This window comes from Streptopelia decaocto, assembly GCF_964273445.1.
Source record: "Streptopelia decaocto genome assembly, chromosome: 22".
NCBI classification, from domain to species: Eukaryota; Metazoa; Chordata; class Aves; order Columbiformes; family Columbidae; genus Streptopelia; species Streptopelia decaocto.
Window position 1 is genome coordinate 1,231,998 of NC_138677.1, and position 22,532 is coordinate 1,254,529.

Sequence of the window (22,532 nt, forward strand, 5' to 3'; positions counted from 1 at the left end):
GCTGGGGGTGAACATTTGCCTGAAAGTACTTAAAAGGATTTATTTAAGTTCACATTGTGGATGGCACGTGTCCTATAGTGAGAAGATACAACACATACTGCGCTATGACCTGCTGAGAGCAAAAGGGCTGAGATGCTGTTTGGTGGTAAAATCTTTTGACAGTCAAGTCTCGAAGTTCCTGGTTGCTACAGCAGTTTCACCCTCCGTAAAACCAGAATAGTCTGCAAAAATGCATGGCATACAACACCTTACTTTTATCAGGCAGTTATCCGCTTTCTGTCAGAGGGATTAGTGAAGCTCTTATATTTGAAGGACTGCAGCTATCACTGGTCAGTAGAAATGCAGATGTTCCATCTTTTGAGAAGTATTTGGCTCTTTGAACTTCTCTGCATTCCCATCCAACCTATAGCATGCAGTTAAAGACAACTGGCCTCTTAGAAGCAGTTGCAACTTGGAGAAGCTGCCAAAAGGACAAGCAACAGATTCCAATAGAAAGGTGAAGACATACATTTTACATACAATGAGCTGTAAACTTTTGCCAGGAAATACCATGAGGCTCGGTAGCTGTTAGAAAAGACTTGCAGACTTAAACTGGGAGAAGACACTGTTAGCAATGATGATGCCTACACAAAAGTGGAAGTTTTTGAAATATAATAAAAAATACAAGTCTATAGAACCATTTGAAATGTGCAACAAAATTACTTAAATTTACATAAAGCTGTCATATGACATAATTGTTTGATTAAGTATTGTAAATATTGCCATTTTGTGTAAATAAAAGTACTGATGGTAAAACTGATTCCTTAAGCTCTTCATTGAAAACAGGATTGTGCTGCAGCAGATGTAGCAAGACTTGGAAACACTCAGGAAAACTAAAGCAATAAAACTTTGTGTTAGTATTTTCTTCCACATACTTAGTAGGGAAGGGAGCATTATGTGGTGTCTCCCCTGAACCACCCCAGACTTACTTGTTGGAATCCTCTAAAGAAAAGAGCTGAATTATTCAACATGTTGGGCCAAGTATTTGCAGAAGTTGGAGAATACTGTTTCTGATGCTGGACTCCCTGAGGATACAAAGTATCTTGAACTTAAAAGCTGCAAAGGACTTTAGTTGCCCAATTGCACCAGATCTTGAGGACATTTTAAACTCTTCACTCCTTATCCTGTCTTATGAATGAACATCTTAGGATCAACAAGGTACACAGAAGAAAGAAAACTCTTCTTCAAGAGAGTCCTTTTCCAGGATTCCAAACTAGGTACTGACACTGTTTGCCTTCTGTGTCACTCTGGACATCTGTAGCAGTCCTGCAGCACCAGCTGCAATGCTGAAAGGGCACAATCCCCCAGATATGTTGTGACTCATCTGTTACAGCTTCACTTTGCACCTGGTTTGGACTCCTCAGGACTTTCTATATTGAAATTGCAGCTGTTTTCTTCAATTGCCATCCTGTCTCTTGGTATTGGAAAGCAGGAGGCAGAGGGAGAAGTGCAGGCAACCAGCTTGCTTTGAATAAGAATAATAAGCACAGGAACACCAGACTTCTTCCTACCTTTTACTTTTTTTACCTTTAAAGCTGCAACTTCTGTTGATGGCAGACAGAAGGTTTCATAAAGCAAGGTACCAGGTAAGGGAAGAAAAAAGTCCTTTGCTGACACATGGCAGAGAAAGTGGGAGGACACCTTAGAGCAGTTATTCTGAGCAAATTGTGGAGAACTTCACTAGTGAAGGACTTGCCTTGTTGATTCTCTTTGCTCGAGTGATAATTTTGGTGATCTCTTAATGAGATTCTTCCCAAGTATTTTTAAACTTATCTAGCAACTTCTAGTAGACTTCAATTATAGCTTTAGTGGTTACGGGCACGCTGTTGACTGGAACGTACCAGATGAACATCTTCTTTTATGGCTGAATTAAGGAGAAAGAGTGTAAATCAGAAACTTCAAACAAACCTTGAGGCAGGTACATTTGTTGTGTAACTTAGCATGGCCCAGACCTGCTGGATAGAAAGTTAGAAGATATGAAGATAGAGAGAAATGTACCATTGCAAAGAGCCATGAGCATTAATGTCAACAAAGAAAGACATAAATCCACAGACTGCAGCTTGGATATATGCACTTGCATATGAAGACATATGTTCACACCAGCTGTTTCTAGGCTCTAACACTGGGTGGAGAGAGAATACTGTTTGGAGAAACTTAAAAGCAAGCTTCTGCTTTGGATGAATGGATCTCAGAAGGTTGTTCTTATTCTGAGAACAGCAACAGTGTTGGGAACAGTTGCTTAACCCTAGGCCAGACCTAAGTTTGAAGAATACTCCCTTAGGCAAAAATGGTGTAGTCAGATGGACAGGAGTGAAATGTCAATGTTCCCAGTTCCTCCTTATCTCCAGTTAGTCTAAGACAGCATAGGTTGCTCCTTGCCACAGGAAGCTAATCCTTTCCTTCCAGAAGGAGGTGAGACATGGCCAACAAAATTGTTTCCTCCAGATAAAGTGAGAAAACCAGACTGTGCCCAGTTTGGCTTCAGTATGAGGATGCCTGGGCTGTCTTCAGTATCCATCCTTAGCATCATCATGTATCACAAACATTATTTTGGCCAGCTGTGACACAGATCTCTCAATTCACATAGTCTGACCCAAAATGAAGCATTAGGGGAGCCACAGGCCTGGACACCAGGCTAGCCCACTCTAATGGGGAGTCATTCTGGTCACTGTGGGTGAGTGAAAGACTGTGGTAAGAGACCGATGGATGAGTATTCCCTCCTCATGATCCACAGAGCTGAAAACTTCAAACCATCTTTTCAAAGACACCAGTTTCTCTTCTCTTTTGATGGAGACCTAGTAACAGAGACTTGGGTGACTGACATTTTAGAGGGTTAGTGAGGGCACAGATGTTTCGGTTTCCCAGTGGTGCACAAGTATGTCTGAAAAATTTGACCATGGAGGCATCACTCAGGTCACGAATCTCTTAGCGATAGGAATGGAGGCTCTGGTGTCCTATGCCAATGTGGTTGGGTGTTTGAAACAATAAAGACTGATGTCTCTATCTGCCTGATACATTTATGTATGAGTCAATGCCATCCCTAGGTAGTCACACTATTTTAGATCCCTCTATTTGCTTGTGAAATGCTGCAGGATTTTGATCCTGCCAAAGTTCTCAGGCACAACCAAGGGCTTCTCAGGAAAATGTCATTCCTCGATTTGCACAGAGACACAGAAATGGTACTCCAAGGCTGAGCTTTGCCTGAAAGAAAGGGAAAAGGTATGGAGTAGAAGATTAAAAGTTTCAGTGTTTCATCAGAAAATGAGGACAAAAATACTAGTGAACAAGTCCTCCTGATTTACATTACAGTGGTAAAATGCACTAAATAAGATTTGCCATGCAAATTTCACTTATCTTCTGCATAGGGTGAGGGTCTTCCTCCAGGTGTCTGCAGGGTCTGAGAGACTAACCTAACCTTAATTAAACAGACCTTTCTATGCACTTTGCACAGGCTGTCTTGAAGCCAGCAGTAACTCAGTCAGTATGTGAAAAAACCTTATTTCCCCTTCAGGATGTGGTTAACTTGTTTTTCAAAACAAGGGGGAGTTAATCTTGCATGGTGTGGCTTAGTCAAAAATGTTGACCACAGCATCCTGCCTGTTGCTTGTGAGAGAGAGGTGAGTCAGTGACTGTGTGTGTTGGGGTCTTTTTGACTAATAACCAAGTTGCTATGGAAACTATCGCTCCATTAAACCACCATACATTATTTCCTGTTGACCTCTTCTTAGTATCAACGAGTGGAAAAAAACAGCACATTTTCTTCTCTTATGTTATGTTCATTTTCCTTTCTCATGCTCATATAAAGCTACCTCTTAACTGACGTGTGTCTTTTTTTGCTATGATGCAAAAATATTTTGCTGAGGTCTCTTCAGAGTGATCTGAAAGACAAAACCTAAGTCTAGAATTCATGACCTCACTGCGGCTTCTTAATGTGCCAAATCTGCTTCCCTGTATGAAGTCTAGAAAAAACAAATTCAGCCTACAAGAAATCTAGGTTATCAAAGCTGCATTTCTAATCTCACTGGTCATTTGGACAGTTGGATTTCTGCAGTCTCTAGCCCAAATTCAGAACAGAAAACACAGAACAAACCACAGCATTTTGGTTTAGAAAAACTTTATTTTGGTCACTACTACAATAACCAAAAATGCATGTGCCATACACTTTGCAGAAGAAATACAGGTTTAATAAAGAAATGCTCCTATATTTGAACATTATCTGGTTGAAGTGAATCACTTCAGATCCAATACAGATCTTCTCATCTACACTAGAAAACTATTGTTATTAAAGCCACCTAAAAGACATTAAAGTTATAAATAGCGTCTACTGTGCCTGAATTCTCTCAGCAGTAACACGAGTTCCACAGATAGGAATGCAAAAGGCTGTAAAAGGTGTTTTAAAAGGGTCACATCCAGAGTGAGGTTTGAATTTTTTAGAACTATTGAAGCAGGTTGGCTGCAAAGGCTAGAAGAATGGGGAGATCAATTTCTACCTAGCAGGGAGATGAGGAAAAATACACTATTCTCAGTTCATAGTGAAAAAGAAATAGCAAAAGCAGTTGCAACTCTTAAAACTGAATAAACTAGCTAGGCAGAATTCAGCAGTATAAAATGTCTAAAGGGGAGGGTGCTGTGTTGTGTTCCGGATGGTTACTGCCAGCAGATTTGATATTGGCTGTTGAACCCATTGTGCTGCAGGTACATGTTCTCTCCTGCTGTTCTTCAGATCGCTGTTGCCTTGCTTCCCCACCGTCTGGAAGAGCAAAGTCTGTTTTAGACTATGTTTAATGCAACTGGGCCTATGTGCCACTGTTCGGTAGCTGTCAGCTCAAGACAAGTAGACTCACACAACTTAGGCTGAACTATTTTTTGCCTCTTTGGATACCTTAATTTAAAAATCCTCCCCCTCTCCTCTCTTTCCTCCCACCACTTCACATGTTTGTGTTTTGGAAGCCTTGCTTTTGACTCCTTCTTCGTCTTGATTTTTCTCCAGGCTTTGTGTTCTGCTATTTGAAGTTGTCAATGAGATGTCTTAGGCACTTCAGGTAATACCTGAGGAAAGCAAATTTGCTGCAAAGAAAATTTGGGGACCAGCCACCAAGCACTGAGCTTTTTGTACAGGAAGGGGCTGTTTTGTTTGTGGTTTGAGGGGGGGAGAGGGGGCTGTATTTTGGGGTTTGTTTGGTTTGTTGTTGTTGTTTCCTACAAGAGTTATTTAACAGAAACAGGAGCAGATTAAGTGGTATCACTGCTTGTGGTGTTAGAGAAGTGCACAAATACAGGCGCTCATTCCTGGTATAAGCTTCCAGTATTGGTACATAGCAAGCTATGTGCTTCCTTACCTCAGAAAAGAAACAACTTGATACTCATGAGTGTATTGAAGGCGATGCTTTTTGCCAGCAGGACTCTCAAACCCAGCACAGCCATAGACAACATGTTTGCTTTCTCCACTTTGTTATCTGCTTAGTGACAGAGAAAAGATGGGAGAGATCATGGTCTAGATTTGGATATTGTGATATTGGCAGAAAGTGGAAAAAAACCACAGGTAATAGTTTTAAGGAAAGAAACAGCAGCAAAGGAAAATATTCTAGAGAAACATGGCAGCAACAGGAGAGGAGCATGTCTGTCTAGGCTGGATTTTGCTTCCTATTGTTTGCCTGTTACTAAACTACCTACCTTGAAAAAGCAGGTGGTGTTTTGTGAAGATGTTTTATTCTGATTCCTCTACCTCTGAGAAAATACATTTCCGTGCATTTATCCCTGACAAAGTAATTTAACTTCACAATCGATTTAGGTAACTAACCTTGTGCAGAGGTGTCTGTGGTGTTGCAAACCTTCTCTGTTACTGGTTCTTCAGCCTCCTCTTCTGTAGCATGATAAAGAAAAGACATTATAAACGATATCCAAATTTTAAAAAGGATTTAACAAAACGTTCAAATGATCCTTCCGATTGGAATATGTAGTCAGTGAAGTCTGAGGCTCAGGTGATTGATCACTAATTTTAGCATTAATTTGAGGAGAAAATTTCTCCATGCAATTCTAGGAAACAAAAGAATTGCTGAGTTGTGTTGGTTTTACTATTTGAATGAGCTTCATGATGACAAAAACAGTCCCCCAAGATATTTTTTTTCCTTATGAAAAAACAAACAAACAAACAAAACCAACCAACTAAACAAACAAAGCCCCCCCAAAACAACACACCACCACTTTAATTTTTTGTTGTTTTTAGAAAGACTATTTCATGCTGTGCTCTAGGAGGTTTGTTGCTATGTGTTGAAGTATTTAGTCTTAAGTAAATGTATGTTTTTTTAAAAATTGTGTTTCCATGCCCCACCCCTTTCCTCCCAAAAAAAGCAACTCCAGGTTCTCAAAGAGTTAAGACCATTTATTTTAGATGTTTTTAAATATCTTTCAGCTCTCTCTGCTTATGTACCAGATGTCTTTCTCACTTATGCTGGTTAGCCAGGGCAATACTTACTAGCAGGAGAAACAGCAAGCTCTAGAATATGCTATATTTAGAAATAAGTTGTGGCTGTACCACAACATTGTACCTGGCGATGTTGTGCTGGCTGTAATGGTGCTGTTGTTGAACTTGGCCGAGCAGGTCACCTCTGTGCTTTCTGTCACATTGACCACCTGAATAGTATTGTATAACCCCTCCGATGTCAAAATGGGTGTATTTATTTCATATACGACCTTATTAGAGGACATCTCCAAGCTGATATTCTTTGTATAGGAATTCCTTGCCAAACAAGCCGCTTTCCCAATTCTGCCATCATCTTCCAGTTTCTTTGATTTCATCACAACGACTTCTGGGACTGAACTTTTTTGACTGGCTGAAAATAATAATAATGATAATGATAATGATAATAATAATAATAATAATAATAATAATAATAATAATAATATTTTATTGCAAAAGCTTGCCTGAGTGCTAAGTCACCTGAAGTTCATATATACTCCAACTGTGACTAGTCCCTAGCATTGTCAGTTACTAACTGCCTTTCTTTTCTGGGGTCATTATTTCTTGCTGCTGCTTCTAGAAGACCAGATCAGAGACAGAAAGGCTCTATGAGAGTGGATTTTTTAAGGAAGCTTTAATTCCACAGTTTCCTTTTGCCAAAGCTTGTGCCTATATGTGAATTCTTTATTTTGTGAGAGACCTGCAAATGAGAAGAGAAATTCTATACATGCCACTACAAGAGTCAAATTATTCTGCTTTTTCAACAATTTGATTCCTAAAAATAACACTTCTGTCAAGGACTGTCTTGTATATGCATGAGACATGAGGGAATAACTGGTTTTTCTTTACTCTCCCTCCCCTCCCCCAAATCTTGTTTTGATGTGGCTAAAAGGCCTAACCATAGCAAGAGCAATAGGGCAAAGAGAAGTCAGTTTGTTGCTTCCCTGTTGTGCAAGGTTACGCCAATGAGTGACATTATTTGCGGAAATGAAATACAGCTGCTGGAGTGGGGGACAAGGTTGGGTTTTTTCAATAACAAGTGCTCAGATGCAGTAAGGATTTTTGCCTCTAAGGTGGGAAGATAGGAAAGACTCAATAAAAGTCTATGAATTGCTTATCTCCACTTCTCCAGGAGTTTCTGATAAGGTCAAGAACTATCAGTTGTGGGGAAGGTTTTCCTCACTAGACATTGCACATGGTGTAAGATATTCCAACCCAGTCTGGAGACTATGAAAGAGAACATGATGGGTAGTCAGTTCAACAGAAGTTCTTGTGCCTGTTCTAAATGTGTGACCTTTCTCATCCACATGCTGTGCCATATTGTTAGTCCCACAGCTCCAGTGGCAGGTAGATGTATAAAGCAAAATTTGTATAGTAAAATGAAGGGAAGAACACCTCAAAGCCTATGAACTTGACATCCCTGGACAAGCCCTCTTACAGTCTTCCTTAGATTAGTATAATGACCGTCAGTGGTGATTCTTTAGGTACAACACTACAACAAACATTAAGGAATGAAAAATGTGCCCTAAAACTGGTGTTTTAAAACAACCTAAAAGATGCTTACAAGTTCTCATAGGATTTGGTATCCTTTCTCTCTCATGCGTCTTTCAGGAGAGTTACTCCAAAACTTTCAGATGTATTTTTTTCTGTTATGAAATAATTTTAGAGTTGAATTCTCAGTTCTAAGCAATATACATGAATGACAAAGGCTTGAAATGGCAAAAACCTGAATTTCAACCATGTAGCATCAGCTTCCTCTCAGAATTTCTCATACGACATGCAAGTAATGAAGTAAGATTGTTCAGACTTGAAGGGGATGTCTTTTCAGAAAACAAGTATTTTTAAAAAAGATAAAATCTTTGCCCTCAGGACATATGTGGAGAAACTAGTGCGATTCCACATACCAATGTCAGAACAATATTAGCAACATGAATTATAATAAAAACATGACAATGAAGGGAATCATCTAGTAGTCTTTCTCTCCAAAAAGGGCTCAGCTTAGGAAAGGCTGGGACACATCAAAAAAGATTTACACATCCAATTTGACAGAAGCATCCTGATGGGTCTTTTGCTTAAAAAGGGTGCATTAGGCCTTGGATTTTGCATAGCATCTCCCTTGCAGCCTGGACAAGAGATTCCTCAGGTCTAATATCTTGTTCATCACAGGGTATTTTTTCAATTTCTGTTCAAGGGGCCCTGATTTTACTCCATTTCTCCCACCACCCACACTTCAATACTGAACTGAGGTGAAAGCCAAGCAATACTCTACCATACATAAATACCTGAATACCTAAATACCTAAATACCTAAATACCTGAATACCTAAATACCTAAATACATAAATACATAAATACATAAAAGGTAGATGGAAACAGGCACAACTCCATGACTCCAAGTCAACATTCATTGACTTCATTTGACCTATTCGGGTAAACTCAAACTGTGAGCAGTTTAGTAAGATTAAACTAGTACAGAAACATTGCATAAGATTCCATTTAATGCTTTTGTATATTATCTTTCTGTCCCCTCAGTGCCGTCTTTCTAACTCTGACAAATAGAAATTCTTAGGAACTTAAATGTCAGTCTCCACGAGCCCTTTAGTTCCCTTCAGACTGTTCAAGCATGGTTTTGAAATCTAACCATTACTATGAAAAGATTATTAGGACGCCTCAGTAAGTGGACAGCTGTGAGGTCCCAAGGAAATTCAGCCTTATAGCAGCCAGGACTTGCCATTTTGGATCCCAAATTCTTTAGAAAATCCCCAAAAATATGATCAGCATGGTTTTGGACCTAAATTTTCTAAGTGCATATCAAGAAGTTATGCATAGAAAGTGCCTAATTAGTGGCTTTAAAACATGAGAGGATGACTGCCTGAATTTTAGGAGAAAGAAAAGGAAAAAAAGGGAAAATCCAAACAATAACAACTCAGAAGAGGTTAAAGCACAAGAAATACCTACCTGGCTCCACGGTCAGTTGAGTCCCCTTCCCAAAAACCAGAGCAGCAGTTACACACAGTTAAGACACGTAAATCAAAAAAGGCTCATTTTGCTTTTCTTCTGACATACATTTCCTTTCCAGGTGCTGTAACATGGTTTTGCCAGACCTTCTTAGTACTGTGCATTCTTTGTTATCTGAGAAGATCTTTAAAGGCCTTTCATGTTTTCTGATCTCCAGTATTTGCCAACAGCCAGTGTACCAGCAAGTCGCTTCTCTGGCATAACTCACTGGTTAAGATCCTCAGCAAAAACAAGTGCACACTGTGCAACTGTAGTTAAAGCAGAATTATTTCTACATGAGACTCCAGAAGCCTCAACTGAATCCCACTACTTTGCATTACCTGAAAATACAGCCATAAATTCCTGCCACTGCTTGAATTTGGGAGGGATTTTTATATTATGTTCTGGCAGCAGCATTTTATTAGCACAAAAAAGTTGTATTCTTTTTCCCTTTAAACTTACAAAGTCATGGAAAGAGCTATCTATTCCACAATGTTATGGGCCTTAGTTTTCTTAATTAAGGTTTTATCTAGAACAAACCAAACCAAACCAAACCAAACCAAAAACATTATCTGTCCTTAACTAAGCCATCAAGAGGAGAACATGCCTTGAATATCCTATGGTAACTACTAATGGATGTTTTCAATGTAATTTCATGTTTGATGACTCTCAAAAGATTCAGGTAATAAAGTACATCCGTTCTTAGCATCTTCAAATGCATATTAGTATCTCCCAAAGAAATCCTGTGCAATCTACTCTGGGTGAACCTGCTTTAGCAGGTGGGCTGGACTAGATGACCTCCAGAGGTCCCTTTGAACCCCAACCATCCTGTGATTCTGTGATCCTGTGAAATCTAAATTTAGCAACAAAGGGGTCACATTCTGCAAATTTTGGTTTCAACTTATTGATTATTTCAACAGACACTGAGTTTCTTAGATGGCTAAGGCCTATTATCTTTTACTGTCAAACATAACTCTAAAGTCTTTGTGCATCTTTAAAAATGTCATCCTATTCTGAAAAAGAGAAATCACTGAACAGCATGGAAACTTCTCTCAGCTAAAGTTTCATGTAATTTTGCATCAAGGTGTCAGAGAAGACAGATAGGCAAGAAAAACAGAGACAGAAGGATTTAAAGATTTCAGGGTAGTGGAGAAGACAAGGCTATAGCTTTATTTTGTCAGATGAATTGTTGTCTAACCCGAATCGTTTGAAAGTCAGTGAAGATGTTTCAGAATTTTGAGTAATGTACTGTAAATGTTTCCTTAAATCAATAATATCTTCCTGCAATCAATGAGCAATATGCTACCTTCAGCTAATTAGAAACAAGTCTTTTCTTGTCAGCAGGAAAACCAACATGCTAAACTTTTTTTTTTTTTTTTTTAAATATCAGTCACTTTCTGTGAGACAGACTATCACATAAGCAATTCTGTAAATGTCTGAATTGGAAATGCCATTGCTCAGTCTTCTACCTGCCAGCTCTTAGACTGTTTTGTTGGCTGCTTTTTCTTGCCAACTTCTAGTCTTCTCTATGGAATATTTGACTTTTTTTTTTTTTTTTTGACAAGTACCGTCTTCAAATCAATATTGACTGATGATAAAACAACGGAATCTGGCAGTTTCTTGTGGTCCTACATTTACAACTGATGATTCGCTGTTTGGAAAGAACAGATTTTTCTTCAGAATAACTTTTTATTCTTTTATCCCTTTGGAATTGGGGGTGGAGTTAAATTGTTCCAAAACAGACATTTATTCCCATGCATGTATCCTACAGACCTGCAAAGATATTAGGCAGCAACTAAGAGAGCCCTATGTCCTTCTGGAATGAGAGAAGGAAGTTTTAGGTATGTAAAATTACAGGAGACATTTTTGCAGCTCTTAGAGGACATGCAGATCTCCAAAAGCATCATAACAAGTCTTAAGGTATGCACCTGGATGTTCAGGGTAACAAAGATCAACCTAACACACTCGCCTACTGCCCCAAAATTCACACTCCCCCCAAAAAAGGTTGAGCTGACATCCACCTTTTTTGTACTTCATCAAATTCCAAATAAAGGTAGGAAGAACTAAGGTTTGTTATGTTTGTTATCTCTGCTCACCACAGCTGCATTTTCAAAGCCTAGGCAACTTGGTAGCCAATTTTCATTAATTCTGAGTGGTCTTGGACACGAGGCAGCTTTGAAAATTTAAGCAAAGTTATATTTAAACTCCTGCCTCCTCTGTCTCTGCACCAGTGGAATTACTTACCTGGTGACACTATCAGTGTGGTGCCAGTGTCAAAAACTAAGTTGTCATACCAGAGAGCTAAAGAACTTCTCAGAACTTCTCTCTAGTGTCAGCTCTTCACTGAGCTGTGCATTCCTGCTCAAAATGAGGCAGTGGACATTCACTGGAGGATAGGACACTTCATAGTAAATTTGGGACAGAGAGCTATCTGGACTGGAAATAAATTATAACATGTTAAACTTAAGTAGTGCCCACCAAGTGTTTGGGGATCATGGAGTAATGCTGATATATAGAGGTAGCCCAGTTATTCCTCCAAATCCTTCCTAAGCAGATACAACCTGAGGATTCAGCTTGAAACCCTGGCTGGAGAGAGTGCAATTTATGGATTGTTCCAGCAGAAAATTCTTAGAGTGAACCCAAAGAACTAGATTTCTTTTTCCTCCCCCACCTTAATTTTAACATAATTTTTGGAAATAAAATAACAATACTTACTTGGTTCAACTGTGAGAGTGGTCCCACTTCCAAATACAAGCTTATCTGTTCCCACACTGCTACTACTTAGTTCAATAAATAACTCTTTCCTCATGGTATTCAAAAGTGGTATAAAAACAGAAGAGCAAAAGCTGGATATTTTTCCTAATTATTCCTGTGTGCAATCCCATGAGGGCATCCAGAACCACATTTTCTTCCAAAACTGGAAACAGAAAAACAATAATTGAATAGTTCAATGATTTCAAGTAGCTTGATTGAATAAAGGATTTCCAAGTTCTCTGTTTCTTCCATCTTTCAGAAATCCTGCGAGTTCTATATTTTCAGGATAAATAGAAACATGAAAATAAGGTTGTATTTGTCTCCTTAAACATTTCAGTCATCCATCTCCTTTCTTCTCCAAAATATATGGTCTTTTTTCCATCTTTGGGTTTTTGTACAGGGCCATATGTTGTTTATATCATTGTGGTACTCCAGCCCCCAGTCACAGTGGTACATTTCATTACAAAAACTGTCTCTTCCTTTTCTCTACACAGAACTTTGGATTATACAGGCAGTCACATGACATCTTGAGTGGTTTCTGTCCTAACATACTACATGAAGAGACATGATATGTCTCTAAAAGGATGGTCTAAAATAATACCAACAATTTGGAATTACATGACACCTCTGGAAAGTCTCCTGGAGTTGAGCTGAATAAAAAGCAGGGGGAAAAGATAAAAATGAATATTTTAGTGCCATTTCAAAATATTTAGGGAAATCCTTTTGTGCTGCAGGAAGCTGTCTACATTTTCACCTCGAATTTGGTTTCAGCACTCAGGAGCATGAGGACTGTGCATGATCTGTGCTCTGAGAGTTAGTGCCCGAGGGTCATTTGGTGGCTTAGGAAGTTTTCATGCTGTTTTAGGTAATATGAGAATGTAGGTAAATGCTTGTGACTTCTTATGCCAAGCTCATTCTTCACCTAAAGAATTGCAACTACAGAATAGATTTAGCACTGTCATAGCAAATCAGGGGCTTGGAGCTCTGTCAAACGAGGTGTCTGAGCCCACTGACCATGGGTCATACAGGAGCACCAGAAAATCATTTGAGTTGGAAAAGACCCTCAGGATCATTGAGTCCAACCATAACCTAACTCTCACACTAAACCGTGCCCCTAAGAACCTCATCTAAATGCTTTTTAAACCCCTCCAGGGTTGGTGACTCCACAACTGCCCTGGGCAGCCTGTTCCAATGCCTGACAGCCCTTTCCAGCAATTTGAGGTGCTGGGACCCAAAACTCTGATCCTGAATTGATGTGGGTGGTTGTGTGTGGGCTGAGAGACCCCAAATCACCCTCCTCAGTCCTGCCCTGTCCTGCCTGCCCCCAGCTCTGCAGGCAGAGAACTTGCACATCCACCCTGGTTATGTCCCACCGTGGAGTCATGGGGCTCTGTGAGCTTCTGGCTGGAAAGCTGTGGGTTATTTGTAGCCTATGCATAAAGTGTCTCAGTTCTTTATAATTTTGAAAGAAAACTAAGTGTATTTTTTTTAAAAAATGGCCTCTCTGGAGCCTTGTGCTTGGCTGCCGCCGCAAGTGCTTCGAGAAGCATTTGTCTGCCGGCGGCCCCGGCACCAGCGCTTGTGCAGCTGCAAGGTGAAGTGAATCAGGGAATGGATCCAGCTGAATGCTAATCCTGGGGGGATTGACAACACACTGTTGTAACAGGTATGGTGAAGAGCAGACTAGTGCACATTGCCTGGGCTCCTGTTCAGCATGGCCCAGGTTTTCCTCTGAGGCTTGGTTGTAAAGCTCTGAGATCATGGATGTGCGGTGGAGTAGCATACAAGAAGTACTGTAGTGGATGGAGCCAGGCAGTTTAGGAAAGACAGTCTGGGAAGTCAAGGAGGAGTAATTGCCCTTTCAGGCAGAGAGCAGCTGGAATGTGTGGAGTTCTTCAGGATGTGCAGTGACCCAGCTGACAGCCTATGGCTAAGGATTAGGGGCAGATCAGCAAGGGTGACATCACGGTGGGTGGCTACTAGAGATCACCTGATCAGGAAGAAGAAGTGGACAAGGCCTTCTTCAGACAATTGTTAGAAGTCTCACGTTTGCTGGCCCTGCTCCCCGTGAACCGTGAACCATGAGCCGTGCCAAATGTCTGCTGGAGGGACAGCACAGCAGGGTACAAACAATCAGGCAGTTTTCTGGAATGTACCCATGAAAACTTCCTGACACAAGTGATTAGGGATCTGGACCTCCTACTTGCAAATAACAAAGCATTAGTGGTTGATGTGAAGCTCAGGGGCAGCCTTGGCTGCAGTGATCATGCAGTGTTTGGGCTCAAGATCCAGAGAATAGGGAGCAATGAAAAAAAGCAGGACCACAGCCCTGGACTTCAGGAGAGCAGAATTTGGGCTCTTCAGGGATTTACTTGGAAGAATCCCATGGGTTATAGTCTTGGACAGAGAAGGGATCTAGGAGAGCTGCTTGATTTTCAGAGATCAGCTTCTTCAAGCTCAAGAATAATTCATCTTGAGGAAGCAGTAAGTCAAGCAAAGCTGGCAGGAGGCCAAAATTATGAACAAGGGGCTCCTGAATAATCTCAAAAAGGAAATGTGCAAGAGTTGGAAGCAGAGGAAGATGATCTGGGAAGGTTATAGAAGCCCTGTCTGATCTTGTAGGGATTGGGTTATGAAAGCTAAAGTGCATCTGGAGTTGAATCTAGCAAGGGATCTGAAGGGCAACAGAATGGTTTCTAGAGGTACATCATCAGCCGAAGGAGGGCTAGGGAATATGTGGTCCCAGTGCTGACTAGGGTAGGGGATCTGGAGGCAAAAGACACTGAAAAAGCTGGGGCATTTAGTGCCTTCTTTGAGTCAGCCTTTACAGATAAGTCCAACCTTCAGGGTTCCGAGGTGTGTGAGCGGATGCAGGCAGGTTGCAGGAACAACCACAAGCCACAGGTGCAACACAAAGAGCAAATTGATTTTTGTTACCTCGCTAACTGGGGGATCTCCAAAACGGCACTTTAGCTCCCAGGCCGAGGTCGCAAAAGCAGAGACTAAGGTACTGCAGAATTCAGCCCTGGTGAAGATCAACAAGCCTGATCTTTTTTCTCCTGTATATCAGGGATTCATGTAGGTACAGTTTACCACACTGCTCTGATTTTCGCCTAAAGAAATTTCAAGGATGCATGATAAGGTGCCTTTAAGACTTTTTTCACAGGCCTGTTATCCAAATACAGAGATTCTACTTGTCATTTATGCGTTTTTTCTACACCCCAGCTGCAGTCACTTGCATCTAGTTACAATTCTTCTCCTTGCTGATCTTCTATTACAGCCACATACCAGGTAAATAGAAAGGAACCAAGCATGATTTGGAACTCTTGTTCTGATGTCAAATAGCAGGGAGATTACGAGTGGGAAGTACCCTTTCTATTCTCCTGCTCTTGTTCTTCATGCATCTGCTTCTGATCACTGTTGGATATGAAGCAAAAGGATCTTTATTCTTACCAAAAAAGTGTGAACAAATCTTACTTTCTCTGTACTCTGAGACCAACAGAAGAACATAATTCTAAGCTTAAATGAAAACATCTAATACACAGTCCGTTAATACCCACTTGCTCAACCTGAGCCGACAGTCAGATGTGTAAAATTATGTCCCTTGCAAGATCCAAGATCTGACAATAGATGTTGGGGAAACTGGCCCTGCATTAAGAGGTCTTCCTGCTGTCTGTGTCATTATAGGAACTGAATTTGTGTGTGTGCATAAGGAAAAAGAGACTACACAAGGCATCATGTTTCCACCTTCAAGACAAGGCAGTGAGTAAGACAATTTGTGTATAGTGGTTCAGTCCTTTTCAATCACTGTGAGACGTAGTCCCCACAGTGGTAGACAGCTCTACAAAAACACATGCTTTTTCCAGTGCCAGGTGATGTCTCCACTTTCATGTCCTTTGAAGAGCTGGGCTTTCTTTTCCTCTTCCTCTTCCTCTATATTGTTCTACTTCTGAACAATCTAATACTGTTCCAGAGAGGTTGCTAGACACTAAAAGTATCATCATCATTGCTTTTTTTGGCAGATAGGATCATATTAATCTCTCACTAAAATATTGCCCATAGTTGCCAAAAGGGAATATTGTTCCTTTTGAGTTGTTAGAGCTGTTCTCACTTGAAGGACTTGATTACTGGTTTGTCTTTTAACAGACATCAAGACAGTTAGGGTGAAATATTTTAAAGAATATCTGGAGCCAGCTGCCCAAGTCTTATTAATTTTCAATTTATTTTCATTCTACATTTCCTAACTCTTTCTAGACCTTCAAGTATTTAGGTTCTAAAAGCCTATTTTCAAGCCAAATCAAAAATGAGTCCATGTTTATGAAGTGTTCAAAAGTTGTCTTTGTTTAGCTGATAGCAGTTTAGTGGACTCTGTCTTAATGTGCTAAAGCTGCTTATTTACTCAGGTATTTGATTTTTATTAGGTTGGTGCAAAAGGAATTGCAGTTTTTGCATTGTTGAAATTTGCTCTTCAGTATTAGAATACATTCTTAAATAAATATGGTGTATGTTATACATCATTTTAATGCTCTTTTCTCACTTTATGCTTGGTTGGTTGTTGTTTTTTATTTCTTTGTTTGGTCTGTTGTTTTTTTTTTTAATTGTTTTGGACTTATTACTTGCTGTTTATTTTTTATTTATTTTAGACTATTGAAATTATGTTAGACAAAAAGCAAATTTGAGCCATTTTTTCATTCGAGTTCAAAATGGGTCATAAAACAGCAGGGACAACTCACAACATCAGCAACACATTTGGCCCAGGAACTGGTAACAAACATGCAGTGCAGCGGTGGGTCAAGATGTTTTGCAAAGGAGATGAGAGCCTTAAAGATGAAGAGCATAGCCGCTGGCCATTGCAAGTTGACAACAACCAATTGAGAGCAATTATTGAAGCTGATCCTCCTACAACTACATGAGAAGCTGCCAAAGAACTCAACTTCCACCATTCTATGGTCATTCGGTATTTGAAGCAAATTGGAAAGGTGAAAAAGCTCGAAAACTAGGTGTCTCATGAGCTGACCAAAAATCAAAAAAATCATCATTTTGAAGTCTCATCTCCTCTTACTCTACACAACAACAACAAACCATTTCTCGGTTGTGATGTGCGATGAAAAGTGGATTTTATATGTCAAACAGCAACAACAAGCTCAGTGGCTGGATGGAGAAGATCCTCCAAAGCACTTCCCAAAGCTGAACTTGCACGAAAGAAACATCATGGTCGCTGTTCAGTGCTCTGCTGTCAGTCTGATCAACTACAGCTTTCTGAATCCCAGCAAAACCATTAAGTAATATGCTCTGGGAAGTATGCTCAGCAAATCAATGAGATGCACTGAAAACTGCAACACCTGCAGCCGGCAGGGGCCATCAGAAAGGGTCCAATTTTTCTCTACGACAATGCCCAGCCACATGTTGCACAACCAACACTTCAAAAGTTTAATGAATTGATCTACAAAGTTTTGGCTCATCCACCTGATTCACCTGACCTCTTGCCAACCAACTACCACTTCTTCAAGCTTCTTGACAACTTTTTGCATGGAAAATGATTTCACAACCAGCAGGATGAAGAAAATTATTTCCAAGAGTTTGTCAAATCCCAAAGCACAGATTTTTACACTTACAGGAATAAACAAACTTATTTCTCATTGGTGAAAATGTGTTGATTGTAATGGTTCCTATTTTGATTAATAAAGATGTGTTTGAGACTAGTTATAATGATTTAAAATTAATGGTCAAAAAATGTAATTACTTTTGCACCAACCTAATAATATTTCTTGTTTGAGTGTCATTTTTATAAGGGTCTTGGAAGTTTTTTCATAATTATATGCACCATCTTTCTAATTTCTTTGATTTCGTGAACTAGATTATTTGAACACTGAGATGGATCTTTCATGCTTTCAGCTGAGTTTGAAGGTGAGGAACATCTAGTTTAGGTTGACTAAAGTTGGTGTTTAATTTTATTTTTATCTTACTTTAATGATTTTGATCAACAGTTACCTGAAACGGTGGAACAGTTTCTGAATCCTTACATTCATTTCTAAGACACAAAAGGAAATAGCATTATTTCATCCTGTTCACAAATCTGTCTGGTTCCCTGCTGTGTTACTCAATGTTTGCATTATTGTTGTTACCAAGTACAAAGGTGTATTTCCCATTTTTAATCCCTGGTTTTAATTCCAGACATGTTCACCTGCTGTTCCCTTTATTGTGTCAAATTGTTTTCTCCTCCTTATTTCCTCAGTCCTCCAGGTAAGTTGCCAAATCAGCTGATGTGATGCTTTCAGGCTCTTGAACTCTTGGCAGGATAAAATGAACAAGCTTTAAATAGCTGCTGGCACCGGCCTGGGTGCATACAGGTGCCTCTCCCACATCCTTCAGTTGCTGCCAAATCTTCTCAAAGCAGTGAGACCACTCCTTGCTTGTCACCCAGATCTCAGAGGCAGTTAAACAGCATTCATCCATTTGGGTGGCCACGGAAACACACCTGTCTTCACAGCCTCCCACAAGCCACAAATCTGGATTTGTTCCATTTTAAAATTGAGTTCTGCCTTTTCCTTTCACTGTCTGGGTTTATCCCCTGCAAAGAATCACAGGAGGCGCTCCAGCATCACCAGTGAGATGTCAGAGAGATCTTCAGTGATACTGAAGACGTCTCCTTGAGTTCTGTTTCAGAAGAGAAGAAAGGGAGTCTCTTTTCCTCTAGAAAAGTGTCCTAAGTAGATGAAGATACATTTTAGAGGGGAACTAGTTGTTATTTCTACACATTTCTTTTTTTTGCTAGCAGGTTATTGGTGCATGCATGGTTGCTTGAATTCCTTCAGCCCTTGCTGAAAGGTCTACACTGCTTCTATCCAGAACAAACTATCCTGGTACTTCCAGAATAATTCTACTTGGCCTCAAAAATATCTCAATTTTTACTTTAACACAATTATGTTCTTCTGTGGACAGAATCACTCCGTTCAACCATTTGACCAAGACAGAAATGTTACTGGTTCTGAATTCCCTGAAGACAGTGTAGGTGATCTTAGAAAACTAGATATTTAAGACCAAACAGTAGCTCACAACCTTCACAATGGAGAGGACAGCTAAAAGTAGTGATTTAAGATGAGATCTATAATTTCTGCTTGGGGAAATCCCTGAACTGATGAAAGCTACAAGAAAGGAGGGTAGTAACAGAAGAAATAAAGTAGTATTTGCTTTTTATTCATAGCCTTGTCAAGGGTTTAGATTGTGGGGTGACAATAAAACCCTGGCAGATATGTTGTTAACCTCTTCTCCCCCCACCTTCCCCAGTTTGCCCCTCCCTCTCCCCCTTCCCACTCAGCACAGGCGATCGGGAGGGAAAGAAAGACAGAGAGAAGAGAGTTGGAAAATTAAAAATGTTTTATTAATGCTACTAATAAGAATAGAGAAAATAATACAAAATATACAAAACCAATCTTGAAAGTCTCAGCAACTGCAGAACTGGCACCTGAAGTCCTGGACTGGACCCTGCAGCCAACCGGAGCTGGATTCAGTCTCTCACTAGGCCTCAGTTCGCAGGGACGACTCGCCAGGTCCTCTCCTAATGTCGGCCATAAGGAAAAGGGATGAGATCCTCGTGATCTCCCACTTTTATATGAAGTATTCACATGAATGGGATGTTATACACCGTTGGTCAGTTTCTTGGTCACCAGTTTCTCGTTGCCCCTCTCACGAGATGTCCATCCATGCTTATTGATAACTTTGCATTCCATTGCTATGTTTAGCAAAACATGGATCTGGTTCTCCAGGATAATGAAGCTTTAGCTGACAGGCAAATTCACTAAAAGAGAAACTTGTTTTTTAACAAAACCAGGTCAAGCCTTTACAAGACATCTGACATTGGTCCGACAGGCAGTCTACTGTATTGAATGGCTCTTCCATAAATCCACAGCAGCAATTCTTCCACAGAGCCAAATGTCTTAATCAGGGCAATGTTTGGGGATAACTGACGTCCCACGTTATCTCTAGTTTGTATAGGACACCCAGGGCATAGAACCATAGAATGTCCTGAGTTGGAACAGACCCACAAGGATCATCGAGTCCAACTCCTGTCCCTGCACAGGACACCCCACAGGTCACCCCGTGTGTCTGAGGGTGTTGTCTAGTTTCTTCTTAAATACTGACAGGCTTGGGGTATTATTCAAAGGCAATGGATGTATGCATAAAAGCATATGGATGCATTTGCATATAGAGACATACAAGCCAATGCACTTCCATGACAATCTACACTTCCAAATACAGAAATGAATGTTCAGTTCTCAGAATATGGACATGTGTGTTTATTCACATGAAGTGGAAGCTACGAATGGAGAAAAGAAAGATTTCATCATATCCCGGGAAAAAACATCTTGGCAGTGTAGTTCCCAGTGCAGTGCCCATTTTCTCGGGTACCACTGACTGACTGTTGTTATTGTCACGGCGGTACCCCGAGGTTAGTTTAAGGGACAACAGGGTCCAAAACAACTTTTATTAAACCAGTGAGAAACAGGGTTTTAGCACTCCAAAGTGACTTAAATAAAGTTTCGGATATCAGTTGAGGAAAATTATTAAGGGGCAGCAACTAATACAACAGGCAGGCCACAGAGTGCATGCACGTGGCTTCACTCAAAACAATGCCGGAGCCGTCCCTGAGTTCCGGAGAAGTACACACTTGCCTAAACACGGTGTGGGATTATTTTTAAAGAGATACACGTACTCGTAGTGAGTACGGGAAGTGTACACTCAGGTTGTGCAAGGGTAAATTTATAATACACTCGCAATCCTGCGAGGGTTAATTTACTTACATGTGCAAATGTGCACGGAATATTACACGTGCTTATGTGGAAGCACGGGAGGAAAATACAGTCGTGAGGAAATAATTTATACACGTGCTTGTATTGAGCACGGAAAGTTACACATGCAAATGTGCATGGAAAGTACACGTGCTTGTATTAAGCACGGAAAGTAAGCGTGCAAAAGGGCACGGAAAGTTACACATGCAAATGTGCATGGAAGGAAAATACACTCAAAATTGTGCAAGGATTAATTTTACACGTGCTCGTATTGAGCACGGAAAGTTACGCGTGCATATGTGCACGGAAAGTATAAATATACTCGCAATCCTGCGAGAAGTTTTACTCACACCCGTGGCGGCAAGGCAAGCGGAGTCTCCATCCCGGGGAGGGGGCTCTCGGTGGCAGCACCTTGCTCGTGCTCCGAGAGACCCGCGACAATGGGCGGAGTCTCGACAAGAATCCCGTTTTTATACTGGCTGATCAGATCTGACTGTAGGCATTCTAGAAGCTTCTCTGCACCCCCACACTGGCTGTGGGTGCCCCTGAAGCCTCCAGACATCCCCCACACTGGCCGCAGGTGCCCCGTGGCTCAGTGGCTCCTCGGCACTCCCTTCTCCTAATGGCCCTGGCCAGGGGCTCTGGGGCCAAACAAAAGAAGTTGTTGGCCTCAAGTAGAAAAGAGAGAGGGAGATGTGCCTACTCCTTCCATACAGAAGGAGGGAGGGGAGAGAGGGGGGTTTGCATTCTGCCACAGTTATGCACTGCTGCAACATTACTCTAAGACTCCCTGAACAATGTAAAGTGTCCAAATGCAATTAAGTTCTGTCTTTCCATGTTCAAATTTTAATTCTTTCAATGCTTGTTGCACTTCTTCCAAAAGAACAAACCTCTTTCCCTGTCACCTTCTGCCTGTGAGAAAGACTGAGAAGAAAGCAAGAAAGTAATAACATGTTCATGGTTTTGCGTGTTCTTGTGAGAGCTTGCTGCTGCTCTGTGCCTGTTTCTGGAAAAAGCCAGCCCAGACTAGTCTTGAGAAGTCTGGGAAAAATCTTACCTTGCAGCAACCACAAAAGACCAGCTGGATTTAAAATCCCTCCTTCCAGTTCTGCCCTGGCCCTGCCTGTGTTTCAAGCACTGTGTCTTTTTCCAGCTCTCTGGTGCTGCAGAAATAGGTGGCCGTGTCTGCAGCTGATGGCCAGAGCACTTCTAGGGAGAGTCAGTTCCTGGAGGGCTCTGCAGAGCTGGTAACTTGGGTCTGTAAGGAAGAAACAATGTGCTGGAGTCCTGTGAAAGGAACCTTCAGCGCTACACGATGCAGGTCTCTGCCAGGGGTCTGATGGATCCAGTCCCAAGTGTAGCTGCTATTGGTGATGGGTATGACAGAGATGTGGTAGATGAGCATGGGAGCCTCTGAGAGCTTTCCTACTGTGGGGCCAGAGGTCTCTGTCTACACCTGAGAAAACACACCTGCAGCCCCAGGAGACAAGGACG

General features: G+C 40.9%; 1 protein-coding gene and 1 gene segment (V, D, J or C); both read right to left on the reverse strand.

The window, feature by feature from the left end:
• Positions 1-22,532, reverse strand: part of LOC309449223 (T cell receptor alpha chain MC.7.G5-like) — a gene marked incomplete at its 5' end in the record, with an annotated part of 441,544 nt that overhangs the window by 180,845 nt on the left and 238,167 nt on the right. The gene's annotated exons all lie outside the window — the stretch shown is intronic.
• Positions 4,159-12,705, reverse strand: LOC309448886 (T cell receptor delta constant-like). The segment is given in 5 exons: positions 12,211-12,705; positions 6,588-6,872; positions 5,840-5,902; positions 5,379-5,498; positions 4,159-4,789 (listed from the first exon to the last, which is right to left on the reverse strand).